Source organism: Mobula hypostoma, chromosome 17 (assembly GCF_963921235.1).
Source record: "Mobula hypostoma chromosome 17, sMobHyp1.1, whole genome shotgun sequence".
NCBI classification, from domain to species: domain Eukaryota; kingdom Metazoa; phylum Chordata; class Chondrichthyes; order Myliobatiformes; family Myliobatidae; genus Mobula; species Mobula hypostoma.
This window is the reverse complement of record NC_086113.1, coordinates 20,116,640-20,135,680: the sequence shown is the minus strand read 5'-3', so window position 1 is coordinate 20,135,680 and position 19,041 is coordinate 20,116,640. Positions and strand designations below refer to the sequence as shown.

The window sequence follows — 19,041 nt, the reverse complement described above, 5'->3', positions numbered from 1 at the left end:
TGATCTAAGTTACTTTGACAGTGGAATGATAGTTGGTACCTGATGGGGCGGCTTGAAAATCTCAGAACTGTTGATCTCCTGGGATTTTCATGCACAACAATCTCTAGTGTTTACAGAGAATGGTGCAAAAAAGAACAAACAAAAAAAAATCCAGTGAGTGGCAGTTCTATGAGCAAAAATGCCCGGGTAATGAAAGAGGGCGGAGGAGAGTGGCCAGACTGGTTCAAGTTGGCAAGTAGGTGCAAGTAACCCGGATAACCAATGTTACAACAGTGGCGTGCAGAGCATCTCTGAAAGCACCACATGTTGAACCTTGAAGTGGATGGGATACACCAGCAAAAGAGCAGAAACGTACACTCAGTTGACACTTTATTAGGTACAGGAGGTAAAGTGGCCGCTGAGTATATGTCACTCAAAGGGCCAGCTCAACTTTTTGATGTGAAGAAGGGTCTCCTGTACTGATTTATGCTCATATGAATTACAGTTATATTAATCATTTTGACCATACCTCAGGGTAGTGAGTTGACCTTGAATTCTATATTGGACTTAATAGTCATATTTATGCATTGAATTTACCATGAGCTGTCTCTTTCAAATTCATTATGAAGGATTAACAGACAAGTATGTGTGAAGCAATCTAAGATGGCACTTGAGTGAAAAAGATAGCTGCATAGAACGTGGTAAATCATCAGATAACAATAATATGTAATGGCATTAACAGAGAAACAGCTGAAAGAGAAGGATGGGGAAATTTATATTCCTAGATAGAAGGTACTGGAAGGTAATAATGTTGGTGAAGAGCTGAGGAAAGAATCCATTTGCTTTGAATTAACTACTACTACTACGTCGACTGAGGCCTCGGGGGCTGGCGTCGGGCATTTGAATTAAGGAACAAGGGAACATTGAGCAGAAAGCAAACTCCGGAGGAACTGAGCACGTTGAGTTGAGACTGTGACTCCACTGGTTTTATACAATAGGGAAGCACGTACTGGGAAGAAGATGGGGGGAAAACGCAGAAACATATCAGAATGACAGAGAAACGTTAAGAGGGTACTTCAATTATCCCAGGGATAGTAACAAGCAAACACCAGAAGAATGGAAGAGAATTTTCGTCTGTTCCAGTGACTGGATCACAAAATGAAGGCTGATACTTCAGTAGAGCACCAAGACAATGCAGCATTGTAAGACGTGCCATCTTTCACTTCTGATGTTAAACCAAGGCCCTCTTTTCTCTTTCAGATGAATACCAAAGATACAACATCAGTGTTTCAAAAGGAAGTCTCTCAACTCTCTTGGCTAGTATTTATCTCTCACTCGAAGTCACAAACAAATTCCATTGCTGGTTGTGAGAACTTCCTCTGCAAATTAGCCATATTTCCTATGATGTAGCAGTGATTACGCCTGATCACAGAGTGCTTTGGGATGACGGGATGACCTGAAAAAAACATGGAATATGTTTATCTAAATGCAAATGCAGATTCTTTTTCCTGATCATTATGTTAACTGGAATATACTTCACCGGATCAGCAAAATTAAAACAAAGGCTTATTAATCACCATCCCACACTAGGTTTAGCACCACTGGTAGGTTATGGCTTACCATGAATATAAAGTCGGTTTCTCATTTTTGCAGAAGGAAACAATGGATGATTTGCTGCAATTTATCTCCCCAGATGGGACAAAGCAAAACCAAGCTGCTAAATCAGGAATAACTTTTGTACTGGGGTGAATGGAAGAAAAAAGCTTATAAATCAATACAAATGTATAATATTTTGAATATCTCCACTATGGCGCACACAAAGACCATAAGACAAAGGAACAGAATTAGCCCATTTGGCCGATTGAGTCTGTTCTGCTATTCCATCATGGCTGATTTATTAACCCTCACAATGCCATTCTCCTGCATTCTCTCTGTAACCATTGACCCCCCTACTAATCAAGACAAAATTTTGTTAAATGTATATACTTCACAACATAGGTTAGGTCACATCTGGAATCCTATCCATTTATCAAGTCTTTATATTAGAGGAAAAGGATATGAAGGCATTGGACAGAATGCAAAACGATTTGCAAAGATGATACCAGAACTCAAGTTAGGACATCAGATAAAACCAAATAGACTGGGATTCTTTCTCGTGGAAAGAGAAGGTTGAGATATACATTAATTAAGTTAATTTCTGAAAACATAAATAGTCTGTGCAAGCTAAAGACAAACTGCTTATTTGGTGCTCCAGCTAACAATATTCTCTGTATCTCTGGCAAATGGTCAATTGGGAGACTGTGACCTTATTTGAACAATATAACAAATGATACAATCATAGAGTTACATTGCACAGAGTGAAGACAAAGTTCCCAATATGTTAAATATCAGACTGTTACATACTTATCTCTAAAACTTGCTGGAAAAAGGACAATACTGCAATCTTTATCTTTTCTTAAATTGGCATGATATTTGGTAATATTTAGATAGCTGATAAGTCATAATAGCTGACAATCTATCTGCTTGGCAATATGCATGATTTTGTGACTGGTGGTGATTAACAAAATAACTTCTAAAGTAAGTTCAGAGAATAAGTTCAAAGTTCAAAAGTAAATTTTATTGAAGTACATACATTATACATCATCATATACATCTCTGAGATTCATTTGGTTGTGGGCATACTCAATAAGTTCAATAACCATAATAGAATCAATGAAAGACTGCTTCAACAGGGCGGACAACCAGTATGCAAAGAAAAACCAAACTGTACAAATGCAAAAAGAAAACAAAAAGAAATAATAGTAATTATACATAAATAAGCAATAAATATTGAGAACATGAGATGAAGAGTCCTTGAAAGTGAGTCCATAGGTTGTGGGAACAGTTCAGTGTTGCGCAAGTGAAGGTATCCCCTCTGGTTCAAGAGCCTGATTGTTGGGTAATAACTGCTCCTGAACTTAGTGGAGTGAGTCTTGACTCCTGTACCTTCTTCCTGATGGTAGCAGCGAGAAGAGAGCATGACCTGGGTGGTGGGGGTCCCTGAATATGGAAGCTACTTTCCTGCAACACCTCGCCGTGTAAATGTACTGAATGGTGGGGAGAGCTTTACCAGTGATGGACTGGGCTGTAACTATTACTTCTTTTTAATGAAAGTAGTTTGTTGGTGAAAGAATTGCAAGCTGCACTGCTAGAAGGTAGCAGTTGTTCCTGTAAAATAGCGTTAGGATTCATTCAATTTCCTATTGTATGATTCTGATTTAGTCATTGTGGCTCAGCGGGTAGCCCCCTTGCCTCTGAATTAAAAGATTCCAAGTTCAAATTCCACTCTGAGGAGCTGGGCACAAAACTTAGAATGACATGGCCAGTGTCACTATGTTTCATATATCATCTTCTGAATGAGACATTAAACTGAGACCTAGTTAGACTTGACATGGAGAGAATGTTTCCAATATTGAATGAATCTAGGAACAGAGGGCACAGCCTCATAATGGAATTACATCCCTTTGGAAAAGATACAAGGAGGAATTTCTCTAGCCAGGGGATTGTGAATCTCTGGAACTTATTGCCCCAGATGGCTGTAGAGGTCAAATCATTGGGTACATTTAAAGCAAAGGTTGATAGTTTTTTTGGTTAGTAAGGGTATCAAAGGTTACAAGGGGAATGGAGAAGAATGGGTTTAAAAGGGAAAATAAATCAGCCATGATCGAATGGTGGAGCAGACTTGATGAGCTGAATGATCACACCCTGCTCCTGTGTTCTGTGGTCTTACGGGACCCTGTCTCTCGGTTAGGTATAAAAGTTCCAATGGCAATATTACAAAAGTTCTGTTGGAGGATAAAATGAATGAGGTTTAGCTGGGATTGCAAATGGCCTTATTGAGGATACATTGGAATACCAAGTACAGTTTCAATGCCCAGATCTGGAGACCGACATATTGCCTTAGAGTTGGTGCAGTGTGAATTCCCTGGCTAAGGCGGCTGTCCTGTAAAGAATGATTGAGGAAGATCAGTCACGTCACTGAATGTTAGAAAAATCAGAAATGATCGTGTTGAGGTTCAGTGAAGGATTCACAATACTTAACAAGAGGCTTTATTTTATTTAGAGATACAGCACAGTGACAGGTCCTTCCAGCCCAATTACACCCATGTGACCAATTAACCTACTAAACTGTATCTTTTTGGAATGGGTGAGGAAGCTGGAGCATCCTTGAAGAAACCCACATGATCATAGGGAGAATGTACAAACTCCGTACAGTCAGCAGTAGAATTGAACCCAGATCTCTAGCACTGTAATAGCGATACACTAACCACTATGATCCTCTCAGTGATGAGTCAGTAACTGGGAGCAGAGTGTCAGGAATGAAGTTTGGCCATTTAACACAAAGTTGGAAATGAACTTTCGGAATTTCCTACATTCTGGCACACATACAAAAGACTTTCGCTCTGGAACCTGACCCTTGCTTTTTCAGCACAGCTACAACACTGGTATCTCCCCAGCTATGTGAAAGATTGACCAAATACATCCTGTCCACAAGAAGCAGGGCAAATACAAACTGGCCAGTTATTGACCCATTAGTCTACTCTCAGTCAACAGCAAAGTGATAGAAGCAATGGTCGATAGCGCAGTCAAGCAGCAGGAGGTGTAAGGCACTTCTTCACTAGCCCGCAGGTCACCCCAGGGCAAGGTGCAGGACCTGCTTCACCCTCTGATCAGGGTCACTGAAGCCAAGGGAGCAGGTGATGGATGCACACTTGAGAAGTCGGAGCACATCGCAAGTCTTGGTTACGCCAGGCAGACAGTCTCTGATGAGTATTGGCAATTTGTAAAGACAGTGTCCCCAGCCACTATCAATACTCTTCAGGGAACAGGCATACGGGGCTGTACGGCCTATCACTGCTCCCGCTTCTTCTCTTTCTTCTTCGGGTATATATATTTAGACCACATCTCACATAGATTTGAAAATGCAGACCACCATCCTGCTATTGATAACGTGGCAGATCTCTAGGTGAATCAGCTGTTAACAGAGTACAGCCTGGCCAGCGATGTCTTGAATCAAAAATATCCCCTTAGCAACATGTGGCCTGTTTGCAGAGAAACTACAAAACGTTATGGACAGAAATTACTCTAATTTTATACTCAATTTCCTCAGTGGAATTTCTATTGGATGAGTAACCCTGGCTGACAAAGTCAGTACCAAATGGAATTGCTGGCATTCAGCCATTTGATCTGAAGCAATTTGCATGTTTGCACGAATGTACTGAGTCCCAAGCATGTGGACAGTTTTGGAGGCTGAAATCTGTTAGTTTCTTGGCTTCCGTGGCCTAGATATGTTGGATTTCCCCTGGGTACAGGATCTGAAGGCCTGCAGATTTCAATAAGTGCTTGGCCAGGAAAGGAGATGAGGATGCTCAGCACATGCAAAAGTCAGGCAGCGTCTATGAAGAATAAGCAGTTGACATTTCAGGCTGAGAACTTTCATCAGTAACTCAGATTCAGTTGCGTCACTATCTGTAAGAAGCTTGTATGTTCTCCTCCAGATCACGTGGGTTTCCTCCAGGTGCTCCAGTTTCCTCCCACAGTCCAAAGGCGGGTTAGTAGGTTAATTAGTCACATTGGTGTAATCGGGCAGCACAGATTCGTTGGGCCAGAAGTGTCCGTTACCATACTGTATTTCTAAATAAATAAATAAACACAAATAAAATATATCATGAGTCTTGATGAAGGGTCCTGGCCTGAAACGTTGTCTGTTCATTCCCCTCCATAGATGCTGCCTGACCTGCTGAGTTCCTCCAGAATTCTGTGCACGCTGCTCAAGATTTCCAGCATCTGCAGAATCTCTTTTGTTTAAGATGGTATTGCTCTTGGTTTTAAATTATCTTGCTTCAAGATTTTTAATGATCTCTAAGTGGCCTTTAAGTGTTAAATTTTATGTTTTCCTTTTTTAACCTTATTTGGACGTAGTACAACATCATAGGACATATATGAGCATTGGCCCATGATGTCTGTGCAGATTATGATGCTAATTTAAACTGTAGTGTATATCTAGCTTCATGTCATCTATAACTCCCAATTCCCTTTCCGTTCATGTGTCTTTCCAAATGCCTCTGAAAGTTGACTGTCCTATCTGCTTTCACCATTTCCATGGCTGCATGTTCTAAGCATCTACCATTTTCTGTGTGGAAAAAAATGTAAATCTCCGGTGAACTTTCCCCCTCTCATCTTTAAGATATGTCTTTAGTCTATGACATTTTTATCCTGAGGGAAAAAGACTCTGACTGTCTGCTCTTTCAATGCCTTTATATTTCTATCACGTCACCTCCTCATTCTCCAACGCAATACAAGTTTGTCTAATCTTTCGTTATAGCTAGTACTTTCTAATCCCAAAGTTCAAAGGAAATTTATTATCAAAGTACATACATGTCATGATATACACCCTGAGATTAATTTTCTTGTGGGCATACTCAATAAATCCAACAACTATAAGAGAATAAATGAAAGGCTGCAGAACAGAGGGGACAACCAGTGTGCAGAAGACAACAAACGGTGCAGATACAAAAATAAATTAAGAAAAATAATTATACAAAAATAAGAAATAAACATCAAAAACATGAAATGAAGAGTTCTTGAAAGTGAGATCAAAGAACGTCCTGGAGAGCCTCTTCTGCATCTGTTTGTGAAGCTTCTGTATCTGGTATAATGCAACAACCATAACTGAACATTATTCTGAAAAGCAACACACATCAAAGTTGCTGGTGAACGCAGCAGGCCAAGCAGCATCTGTAGGAAGAGGTGCAGTCGACGTTTCCTACAGATGCTGCTTGGCCTGCTGCGTTCACCGGCAACTTTGATGTGTGTTGCTTGAATTTTCAGCATCTGCAGAATTCCTGTTGTTTACTATTCTGAAAATGTGGCCTGGCTAAAGTTTTGTACAGCTGCAACATGACATCCCAACTTTTATGTTGACTAACGAAGGCATTATATTTTACTTTAAAATTTCCAAAATAATTTTTATAATTGTTTACTTAAATTTTTTAAATATTTTAAATGTCTATATATCAAAGGCACCTGAAGTATTAAAGTGACAAAGTTCTGTTGCCAGCAGTGGGGTTATCAGAGTGTTTCAAGCACGGAACCTCCACATTTCACTGCCATTCAGACCTCACAGAACACACAGGGCCAGTGAGACAGACCCTGTCCATCCCACTCAGGGAAAGTTGGGAGTGCAGTCACTGCAGGCAGCGGACCAGGTCCAGCTCCAACCTATTTACTACATACAGTATATCATGCCAATGCCAACACCCTGAGTAAAATAATCCAACATCTTTGATCAATGTAGTGGAGACATGAGTTCAAATCCTATCAGAGCAGCCAAGAGCTTTAAAATATTAATCATTTAATTTGTTAGTTAGACCTTGATAGAACTGTCATTAAATTATTTTGGGGTTGGGAAACCACTATCATTGCCTGGCAATTGAAGTGGCCTATTGGGTTTAAGAGGCTTTAGGATGCACAACAAATGCTAAAAATCAAAACTACAGATGCTGGAAATCTGACAACAGAGGCTGATATTACCATTGGTGGTTAGATTTCTTGAATTAATAATCTATGAAAGACATACAGTATAGAAACACACAGTCCAGCCTCATAGGAATCTCCTTTATTTTAGCCCTTCATCAGATTCTCTTTTCTCATATGCAATTGTCGAATTTCCTTTTGAAACAGTCCAGGCTCTCTGGCTGGATCATTTCTTATGCTCCACACTGTAGCAGCTGACATTGCAAGAAAGAGTGATTCCTTCTCTGTGGCAGCTGATGAATCCTCCTGTATGGAAGCATTCTCTCCACATACCATTTCCAGTACATATCTGCAGAAACCTGTCATGACCTCAGCATGTTTCAAGGAGCTTAACAGAAAATTACTTCTTCTGAAATCTAACCACTGTTTTATGAAGGAAACATAGCAGCCAGTTTGTGTATAGCAAGCAGTGTGATGATTGGTTGAAACCAGATGATCAGTTTCAGTGACTTTAAGTGAAGGATAAATACTGTCCAAGACACGACAAGAATAACTCCTTTTTTTTTCCATTCACAATCATGTTGTCTGGTATACTTTATGTTCACCTCAAGCTAAAATCTAATTCAAAGAGAGTGACCCCTTTTGACACACCACTGGATTTCAGCACTTATGCTTGGAGCAGGACATTAACCCAAAGCTTTTGACTCAGTCAACTAACTAGAATCCTCTATAACTATATCCTTTCCTTCCAAAGCAAAAATGCACAAATCTCTTCAACCTGTCAAGATGGAACATATTTCAGTGGGTTAAATTCTGGAGAGAAAATTAGAGGTAGTAATTGTGTTATCACTTGAGTTGAGCATGGTGTTCTCCTAAGAGATCATTCCCTGGATGGAAATGCCTATGTATGATTTAGTTTGACGTGAGGAATCTGATGCATGGGCAGCCACCGCATGGTTCTGGTCAGAACCGGGGTCAGAGTCCAGTGGGGTGGAATGCAAGACAACTCGAGACCCTTCACTGCTGCAGCCTTCTTCAGTCTTCACAGTGTTGTGATGTGTCACCATCCTCTGCCAGCTCCACCACTGGATCACTCTTTGCCTGGATCCTCCCCCTTGACTTACCACCATGGGTGACCCTCGCAGGAGCTAAGGTCCAAATGACAATACCTTAAGGATCTCAAGAACTTAGAAGCCACGATAAGGTGATGATCCTCAGTGAGGGAAATTAAAGGTAAGATGGCAAAAATCCCCACTCATTTCAGGGATTTTCCTGTATTTAACCACAAGCACTACTGACATGGCTTGCTCTGCTGTTGCCCATTTTATGAAGCCTTTCTATGAAATACTGTAAACTGAAACTCATTGTAAATGTAATATGATTATTTATAAATTTCATGTACAATAAATTAGTCTAATATTTACAATATAGATAGTCCACCATCTAGAAGAGGCATGTTTAAAAAGTGCATCTGCAAAATTACAGCATCTAGTAAACAAAATGAAAGGCTTCAAAATGTTGTTCCCAGTTCATAACACTGCATTAATAAATAGCATTTGAGAAGTGAATTCGTTTTAGGAGAAGCAAGGTTTGATAATAGGAGTTTTTGAGACATGGAAAACATTTAATTCACTCTGAAGTTTACAGCTGTTTCTGCTCATATGATTTCAGATAGTTTTAGATGCATATTAAAAAGTGTTTCTGAATTTAGTTGAAGGAGTTTGAAAGACAGTAGGTTTAATATGACTATGTGTCGAAGGAGCATAAAATCAGAATTAATTATCACTTATGTCATAACATTTGTTGTTTTATGGCAGCAGTAGACTGCAAATACATAAGAATTACGTTAAACTACAAAATAAATAAATAATGCAAAAGAAACGGACTAACGAAGTAGTCCAAAACACACCAAGAGAAAATCTGCAGATGCCGGAAATCCAAGCAACACACGCAAAATGCTGGAGGAACTCAGCAGGCCAGGCAGCATCTATGGAAAAGAGTACAGTCGACGTTTCAGGCTGAGACCTTTCATCACAACTGGAGAAAGAAAAGACGAGGAGTCAGATTCGGAAGGTGGGGGAGGGGAGGAAGAAACACAAGGTGATAGGTGAAACCTGGAGGGGGGCTGGGGTGAAGTAAAGAGCTAGGAAGTAGATTGGTGAAAGAGATAAAGGGCTGGATAGGAGAGGGCAGAAGGCCATGGAAGAAAGAAAAGGGGGAGGAGCACCAGAGGGAGGTGACGGGTAAGTAAGGAGATAAAGTGAATGAGGGAAATGGGAATGGGGAATGGTGAATGGTGAAGGTGGGGGGGGGGCCGGGGAGAGTTACCAGAAGTTCAAGAAATCGATGTTCATGCTATCAGGTTGGAGGCTACCCAGATGGAATATAAGGTGCTGTTCCTCCAACTTGAGTGTAGCCTCATCATGACAGTAGAGGAGGCCGTGGACTGACATATCAGAATGGGAATGGGAAGTGAAATTGAAATGGGTGGCTACTGGGAGATCTTGCTTTTAGTGGCAGACGGAGTATAGGTGTTCAGCGAAACGGTCTCCCAATCTATGTTGGGTCTCACCGATATACAGGATGCCACATCGAGAGCACCGGATACAGTAGATGACCCCAGTAGACTCACAAGTGAAGTGTCGCCTCACCTGGAAGGACTGTTTGGATCCCTGAATGGTGGTGAGGGAGGAGACGCAGGGGCCGGAGCAGCATTTGTTCCGCTTGTAGGGATAAGTGCCAGGAGGGAGACCAGTGAGGAGGAATGAATGGACAAGGGAGTTGCATTGGGATAACAAAATAGTGTTCAGTTTCACGGACTGAACAGAAATCTGACAGCGACAGGAAAGAAGCTGTTCCTAAATCATTGTAAACAAACAAGAGAAAATCTGCAGATGCTGGAAATCCAAGCAACACACACAAAATGCTGGATAAACTTAGCAGGCCAGGCAGCACCTATGGAATAAAGTACCATTGAATTTTTAGGCCGAAACATCAACTGTACTTTTTTTCCACAGAAGCTGCCTGGCCTGCTGAGCTCCTCAAGCATTTTAAGCATATTGCCCTAAATCATTGAGTGTCGGTCTTCAGGCTCCAGTTTGTCAGAGCTTTGGAAAAATTATGAAAACACATGCTTAAGATAGATTAAGATTCATTAAAGCATCAAATGAAGCAGTAAATTTCCTTTGTTTTACTGATATTATTTATTAGATCTTTTGAAACTAAAAAAGGCCAACAATTTCTAGGTTCATTCCTAAATAAATTCTGACCTAAAATTGGCCACCCAGTTTTGCTTTGTATTGAAACCAGATGGAATGATAATCCTCCTGTCTTCTACATGACCAGCTTACATTGATATGTTGGATGTGTGTGTTGTTTGTAAGGCCAGTAGTTATTGCTTATCCTCTTTTATCATTGAGTTGAATCAGTAGTGTAGCAGTTAGCGCATTGTTTTACAGCAACCAGCAATCACTGCTCAGGGTTCCATTCCTGCCTCTGTCTGTAAGGAGTTTGTACTGTCATGTGTGACGCCAAGCAGAGCTACCGGACGGATGATGCTAATGAGAGAGATAATGGAAGACAATGGAGAAACATTCAAAATGCTAATAAGAGAGAAGAGAGAGATTAACGAGAAAGAAACACAATTCAGATATTGACAGACCGTTTGCTTTGAACCTGAACTGTTTGAAGTTTGATGGACAGATGATACCCCAGCAGGGGGATAAAAAGGGGTTTGCTAAGGCACGGGACGCCACGAGACCCTGGAAAGAGCAGTGTGCCCCCACAAGTTGGTGGAAGTTTGGAGGACCGGTTTGCGGGAATCGGTCAAGAGGCTCACAGGGTGCAAAGGTACGATCGGTGGGAACCTGGGGTGTGTGTCCGCCCTTGCCTGGGTACCGGGTTCACCGCGGAAGAACGATCATATCCGGAACAGAGTGGTCACAGTCAGTGACCACAGCGGGATTAGAAGACATCAAAAGGTCTGCCTGAAACCAACTGCATCTCTCACTCTCTCTCTCTTTCTCCCCAATAGTACAACAGCAATTACTTCGAACTGCACTAAACTGAACTGAACTCTGCTTCACTTAAGACTGATCATTTTACCCCTAGACTGCGATAGAGCTTGGTTGATTCCTATTACCCTATTTGTGCGTATATGTGTGTATTATCATTGCTAACCTGGTACATTTATATCCTTGCGATTAGTGTACTGTATTACTTATTTCTTTAATAAAACTTTATTAGTTCCTAGTAATCACAGACTCCAACGAGCGTTCCATTTCTGCTGGTTTGCAACCCAGTTACGGGGTACATAACAGTACGTTCTCCCCGTGACCCTGTGGGTTTCCTCTGGTTTCCTGCCACATTCCAAAGATGTACAGTTAGGGTTAGTAAGCTGGGGGTGTGCTATGTTGGTGCTGGAAGCATGGCGACACTTGCGGTCTACCCCCAGCAGAATCCTTGGATTGTATTGATGGTTGATGCAGAAACAAGGCTTTTTGCAGTATGCTTCGATGTTTCAATGCCCATGTGGCAAATAAAACTAAACATTATCTGAGTTAGTAGTGGAGAGGTGCTTTCCTGAACTATGCAGATGTTCAAGAGCAGTTACTCTCACAATGCTAATTGGAATGAGTTCCTGTATTTGGATCTAGTGCCAATGGATGAACACTGATTTATTTCTAAGTCAAAACAGCATGTTATTTGGAGGTGGTGGTGTTTATACTGTATCTGTCGTCTTTTTTGTCTTTCTGTATTGTGCTAATCTTGGGTTTGCAGGGACCCTACTAAATACTACTACTTCATAGTCAGGTCAGGGTCTTGCCTTGCTACGGGTACCACGTAGCTCAGTACTACCTGTCTCGGGTCGGGTTGTCGGCCACTCAACCAGCACACCCCCTGGTGCACTTCAGTTAACCAGGGAGGAGGGTGTGTAGGCACCCAGCAGGACTAAAAACAAAACCTATCAAAGGGCGGATGAACTCTTTGTGAGTCTACGGCCACCTACTGTCTGTGTGAGGAGTGGCGCGCCACACAGTCTTTCGTTTCGCACCTTGTAAGGCAAGGCAAGACCCTACTAAATGGTTGCAACTCATTTTGTAAATGGGACACGCATTGTCACGGTTGCCAGTGGTAGAGGGTGTATTCCTTTTGAGCAATGGATAGGATGTCAAAAAGCAGGGCACCTTGTCTGGGACGGAGTCGTACGCTTGGAGGTACTCTCGTCCACAGAAGTCAGAAGTACTTCATCACTCTTCTAACCTGTACCTAATTAATGACGGAAAGAATTTGGTCAGGCAGAGGGCAAGTCCCTTTCTGCAGGATACCCGGCCTGCGACAAGTGGGTGCAGCTTCTTAACCACTTGATGCTTTCTGCCATTCAGTACAGTTGATCGCTGACCCAAATCCATAAACCTGCTTTTGTATAAAGTACGTTAAGATCCTTAGTTATTAAAGATAACAATTGAAAAAAGATGAGTTGTCATTTGTGGAAATTACTTCCATACTTCAACTGGCCTGTACATGTAGAAATGTTTCCTAACTTAGTTTTTCAATTCAATACCAGGATACAGGACAATGCTGGTACTTATATGACGGAAAGTTAAGAGTTAACCAGATTGCCGTAGACTGAAATTATACATGCCCTAGGAATAAAAATCAGCATTTCATTAACTTTGCTTCTTATTTTCTTTTCCTATCAATGACATCTTAATCATGCATGTAGGTGGATCCCAAATCTCTTTGGTCCTCCATTAGTTTGATTTTGTTAATCGAGGTCTCTGAAAGACGTTTGAAATTGCCAATGAAAGCTATGTAAAATCCTGTTCTTTCATCTGCTCTTTGAACTTGCCTCTGTCCTTCTTCCTTTAAATAAACAACTCGTAGTTCAGTTTGAAAAATGTGGTTTGTTAGCAACATGTTTTTCTGGCCACTGGAGAAATCAGGTGCATTAAGTGATCATTCTACACTGCTTTCAGGAAATCTTGAGGTGAATATGGAGTAATTGCCCTGAGTCATACAACATTCCATTCATAATGTGCATACACTTTTGTTCATCTGGGGCAGGGGAAATATTCCCTCTAATTTTTTTTTATTAAAACAGCTGCACGGACTGTTGCTCTGAGCAGGAAATTTTTACATGGCCTGAAAACTACGCAGCACTTTAATTTTTTTGTTGAATGCCTACTATTAATATTTAGAATGAAAACTGAAAAAAATCACATACAGTACTTTTGATTTTATATATTAATTGATGGGTATAATGAAATACAATACAACAATGAAAACTTTCATGTTTCATCAAGTTTTTCTTGCTGTGTTCAATTTCAGCTGCATGGCAACAAAGGCTATGTGCACAGGAGCATTTCAGTTACTGCACAGCCAAGCAACTTGGGGGTACAGCGAGCAGGAGTCTGCTCAAAGAAAATATTTTGTGATAAACAACAATAATGTATATGGAGGGAATTATCCAAATTTCAACAATCCTGAATTTCTACCGACAGCTACCTAGCATGCTGAACATATACAGACAGGGATGTACAAACGAAGTAGATGCATTGACATGAAGAAATACATGCTAAAATCAGGGCAACATGATAACAGGACTATCACAATCCTTTCCTTGCAGATAGTTTGAAAACAAAAAAAACATTACTCACAATTGGAATTAACAGTTGCACTAAGGAATTTTGGGAAGGTTGTGGGTGGAAGTTATATTCAATGATAGTGAATGATGTAAAGGGTTTCATATCAACTTTACATCTAACTCATTTTTTTTTAGAAACTGTTGCTTGGATCTAAATGTTTAATTTTAGTTGAAGTTGTGGTTTATATGTATTTAGCTTCTCTTCACAGCTGGTGTTTTTAAAATTTAGTATTCACCTCTTTGTTCATCTGAGCAATACTTCAACTATAAAATTCTCACCCCTGTTTTCAATTGTCTTCATGACCTTGCCCCCCTCCCCCAGTATTTCCTTCAGCATTTAGAGTTTCAGTCACAGGGAGAGGTCCTTCAGTTCATCCAGACTGCCCACCAATTTTGGGCTCCTTATTTAAGAAAGGATGTGCTGACGTTGGAGAGGGCTCAGAGAAGATTCACTAGAATGATTCCAGGAATGAGAGGGTTAACATATGAGGAACATTTGATCGCTCTTGGACTGTATCACTTGGTGTTTAGAAGAATGAGGGGGGACCTCATAGGAACATTTCGAATGTTGAAAGGCATGGACAGAGTGGATGTGGCAAAGTTGTTTCCCATGGTAGTGGAGTCTAGTACGAGAAGTCATGACTTAAGGATTGGAGGATGCCCATTCAGAACAGAGATGCGAAGAAATTTTTTCAGCCAGAAGGTGGTGAATCTGTGGAGTTTGTTGCCACGGGCAGCAGTGGAGATCAAGTCATTGGGTGTATTTAAGGCAGAGATTGATAGGTATCTGAGTAGCCAGGGCATCAAAGGTTATGGTGAGAAGGCAGGGGAGTGGGACTAAATGGGAGGTTGGATCAGCTCATGATGGAATGGCAGAGCAGACTTGATGGGTCAAATGGCTGACATCTGCTCCTCTGTCTTATGGTTTTATGGTCTATACATTAGACCTTCATTAACCAGATTTTCATTCTCCCAATATTCCCAATGACTCCCCCCTCCCCCCACTGATCTAGGCTGCAAACTCAGTGCAATTTACCTATCAGCTCCAGCACCTGGAGGTAACTCATGTAGCCACATGAAGAACAAGCAGACTCCACACAGCCAGTAATCAAGGTCAGGAGTCAACTCAGGTCCCTAGCACCGGGAGGCAGCAGGTCCACTAACTGTGACACTCACGAGGTTATGTGGCTAAAATCAAGAATCAACTTTACTTGCTGCATTTTGGATATTACATGTTTTAGAAATTTGCTATGGTGTTGGTCGAGGTGTGACATGCAAAAAAGCACTATTCAACAATTATAAAGTATAATTATATAAAAATTAAAGTTAGAGGCTAAAGTATGGATATGGAATAAAATGTGCATAAATACATAAATATCAGCATGTATTCACAATGTAAACAGCATTATAAAAAGTGGTTTAAAGTATTTGCAGTGTAGTAATGGGGTAATAGACAGAGAGGGCAAGTGGTCAGTGGTGAGGGATAATTAGAATGATTAATCAGATTAGCTGCCTGGGAGAAGAGCTCCTTTCCCTTTGCTTCATTTTGTTTTGATTCCTTAAGTGGCTTAATGCATTTGCTGAACCTCCTGTGAAATACTTGGGGTGTCTTGCTATTGAAAGTGCTGTACAAATTTTTTGTGTGTTTCAGAAATCAATGTGAAACAATTTCACTGTTTCCCTGACTTATCCCAATTACAAGGTGTCGGTCAATGGTATGAAATGCAGTGGAAGTGTTCCATGTAGATTTTCCCTCCAAATTTATTTGGTTCAAAACAAGTACACTTTTGAAAGGTAGACTCATCAAATTGGTTCTCTAACTAGACTCTCTTCATCTTGCCTGAAGTACATCAGATATCAGCCCAAAAAACATAATTGGCTTCATAGCCAGTGGTAAAATGAGGAAATACAATGAGGTGTATTGATCTAGAATGTTGTTCTGCTTGTGAGTGTAGTGGAAGTAGACTTAATAACAGTGAAAGAGATGGAATTGCATAAATACCTCAGAAGAAAAAATACCCAAAGCTATGAGGAATAGGGGAGGGAGTGAGATCAAATTGATTGCTCTTTGAAAGGAGTAATGGATCAAGTGTTCCCGCCGATGATTTATCCTTCTGAACTCTACATGTCAATGGTAATATTGGCATCTTGAGTCTGATAAAACTTAGGATAGTTATGTTAAACTCCATAAATCACCTCTACTATAAAGAAAAGTAATGCACAGAAACAGGCCCATTTGCCTATCTAGTCCAAGCCAAACCATTTAAGGTGCCTAGTCCATCGACCAGCACCTGGCCCACAGCCGTCTATACCCCTGCCATCCATGTATCTATCTGAACTTTTCCTAAACGTTGAACTCGAGCTCACATGCACCACTTGAGCTGGCAGCTTGCTCCACATTCTCACAAGACCCTCTGAGTGAAGTAGTTTCCCCTCATATTCCCCTTAAACTTTTCACCTTTCACCCTTAACTCATGACCTCTAGCTCAGACCTCAGACCCCACCCAACCTCAGTGGAAACAACCTGCTTGCATTTACCCTCTCTGTTCCCCCATAATTTTGTATACTTCTATCAAATATCCATTCAATCTTCTACTTTCCAAGGAATAAAATCCCAACATTCAGTCTTTTCTTACTACTCATGTCCTCTAGCCGTGGCTCAGTATATGCTTCTGAAGCTCAGTTTTAATTGTTTGAGAACACAAGTAGAAGCAGCAGACCATGCACCTCTCTAGACTACTCCATCATTCAGTAAGATTCAAGATTGTTTAATCTCATTTCCAGTACCATAATGTAAAGGAGAATGAAATAATTGTTACTCTGGATCTGATGCAGAACAAAAAAAACTCACAATTCAGATAAAGAACACAGTAATATTAAAATACAATAAATATAAATACATAGATAGCTTATATCCATAGATTGATTGTATGTCCATAAAATGACACCAGGCACAGGAGTGTCTGCACATAAGGTGACTGACAGGAAACGATAACATAGTGATGGTTGGGTGGGGTGGTGTTGATCAGCCTTACTGCCTGGGGAAAGTAATGGTTTTTGAATCTGGTGGTCTTGTCACAATGGTGTGCTGGGAACGGACCCAAATGCGAGACACAGGTACTGAAGTACAAGGAACAGGTCTTGACTGGAGTAGGGATGTGACAGGATACAGGCAAGGAGCAGGGACAAGAACGCAGACTAGGGCTAGGGAAAGCGGGACCAGGACTAGGACTAGGAAGCATGGACTAGGGGACAAGGCTTGGACTCCAAGCCCAAGACTGGACAAGGACCCAGAACCTGGGTCTTGTCTCGCGCTCGGACCCCAGAACCAGGCAAGGACAGGACGTGGCTGCGGTCTAGAGGCCTGAACTTGGAGACAGGCTAGGGTCTTAGCTCTTGAGGCTTGAGGCTGGGGTCTTGAGCTTGGCTGCAGGATCCTCGAGGCTAGGGTTCTTGAGTCTTGAGCTTGGCTGCGCGATCGTCGAGGCTTGGGTTCTTGGAGCTCAGAGACAGACTGGGAACCGAACATCAATATAGTGCCGGGACTTATCCTTCGACAAGCCAGGACTCATCTTTAACACAACACTAACATGAGACAGGACAGAACATAGACATAGAGCCAGGACTTATCCTAAGAAAAGCCAGAACTCAACTTCATCTTCACACCAAGGTGGGACAGGTCCCTCCGTCAGGTAACAGCAGAACGGCCGGACTTACCCAACAGAGGCGAGGACAAGACAAGACAGATCCCCCCCCACAGGGTAACAGCAGAACAGCCTGACTTACCCCACAGAGGCAAGGACAAGAGAGATTCCCCCCACAGGGCAACAGCAAAACAGCCTGACTTACCCCACAGAGGCAAGGACAAGAAGAAACAAACACCAAAGAACAACAGACAGTTCCATCTCTGCTCCGGGGTAGCTCCAAGCCTCAGTTCAGCCAGCAAGCTCAGCTAGCTACAGAAACAGCCAGATCCCTACCTAGCTTGGAGTGGCTGGCAGCCACCCAGCTGGCCCAGGAAACAGCTGAATCCATACACACAAAGACAGCTCCGACTACCGACAGCAAGCCTCCATGAAGCAACAGTTCTCCAACACAGCCTAAAGATGACAAGTGGCCACTCTAGCCTTCACCCAGCAGGGGAACTGACGAGACAAACCAACAGCCCACACTCAATCCCAAGGCTACTTATATTGCAAGCCCAAAGATGGGAATCAGGTGCCTATGATTAACTCAAACAAGGGACAGCTGGAAGACCTGGAGTCCTGACTCCACGGACTGGACCGTGAACGGGAATGCGGATTTCACGGACTGGACCATGACAGGTCCTGGCGTGGATGCTAGGTAGCCTCCTCCCTGATGGGAGTGGGACAAACAGTCCATGAGCAGGGTGGGTGAGATCCTTCATAATGTTACTGGCCCTTTTCTGGCACCTATCTGTATATATGTCATTTATTGTCTACCTTAATCCCAGATTCCCACTCATACCCTTGGATTTCTTCTGAGACGAAAGCCTATTGATTTCAGCCTTACGTGTACTTAACAAGCAAGTATTGACAGCCCTCTTGAACAGAGAAAAGCAGACATTCACAACTCTCTCAGTAAAGGCTTGTGTACCATCTTAGCCCTGCATTTTGATGCTACAGTACACTCCCTCATTACAGATTTCTGGTGAAAATTAATTCTATCTGTAGCGGCTCAGAGTTAAGTGTGTCATTTTTAATAGTTTATTTCCCATCTTATGGGACATGGCTTTTGTTGGCAAGATCAGCATTTACTGACAAGGCCCAAGTGCCAGAGACATGGTGACGGTGAGTTGCCTGGTGAAATACACCAACAGTGCTGTACAGCAAGGAGTTCCAATCAGTGATGAAGGAATATTGTATATTTCCAGATAAGAT

General features: G+C 41.7%; 1 protein-coding gene across 1 annotated transcript in view; it reads right to left on the bottom strand.

Annotated features, from left to right (window-relative positions):
- Positions 1 to 852: 852 nt before the first annotated feature.
- lars2 (leucyl-tRNA synthetase 2, mitochondrial) overlaps positions 853 to 19,041 on the bottom strand; it is a 131,593-nt gene continuing 113,404 nt past the window's right edge. The window contains exon 23 of the transcript XR_010020702.1: positions 853 to 1,435. The gene's annotated coding sequence lies outside the window, so the exon portion shown is untranslated. The remainder of the gene's footprint in view (positions 1,436 to 19,041) is intronic.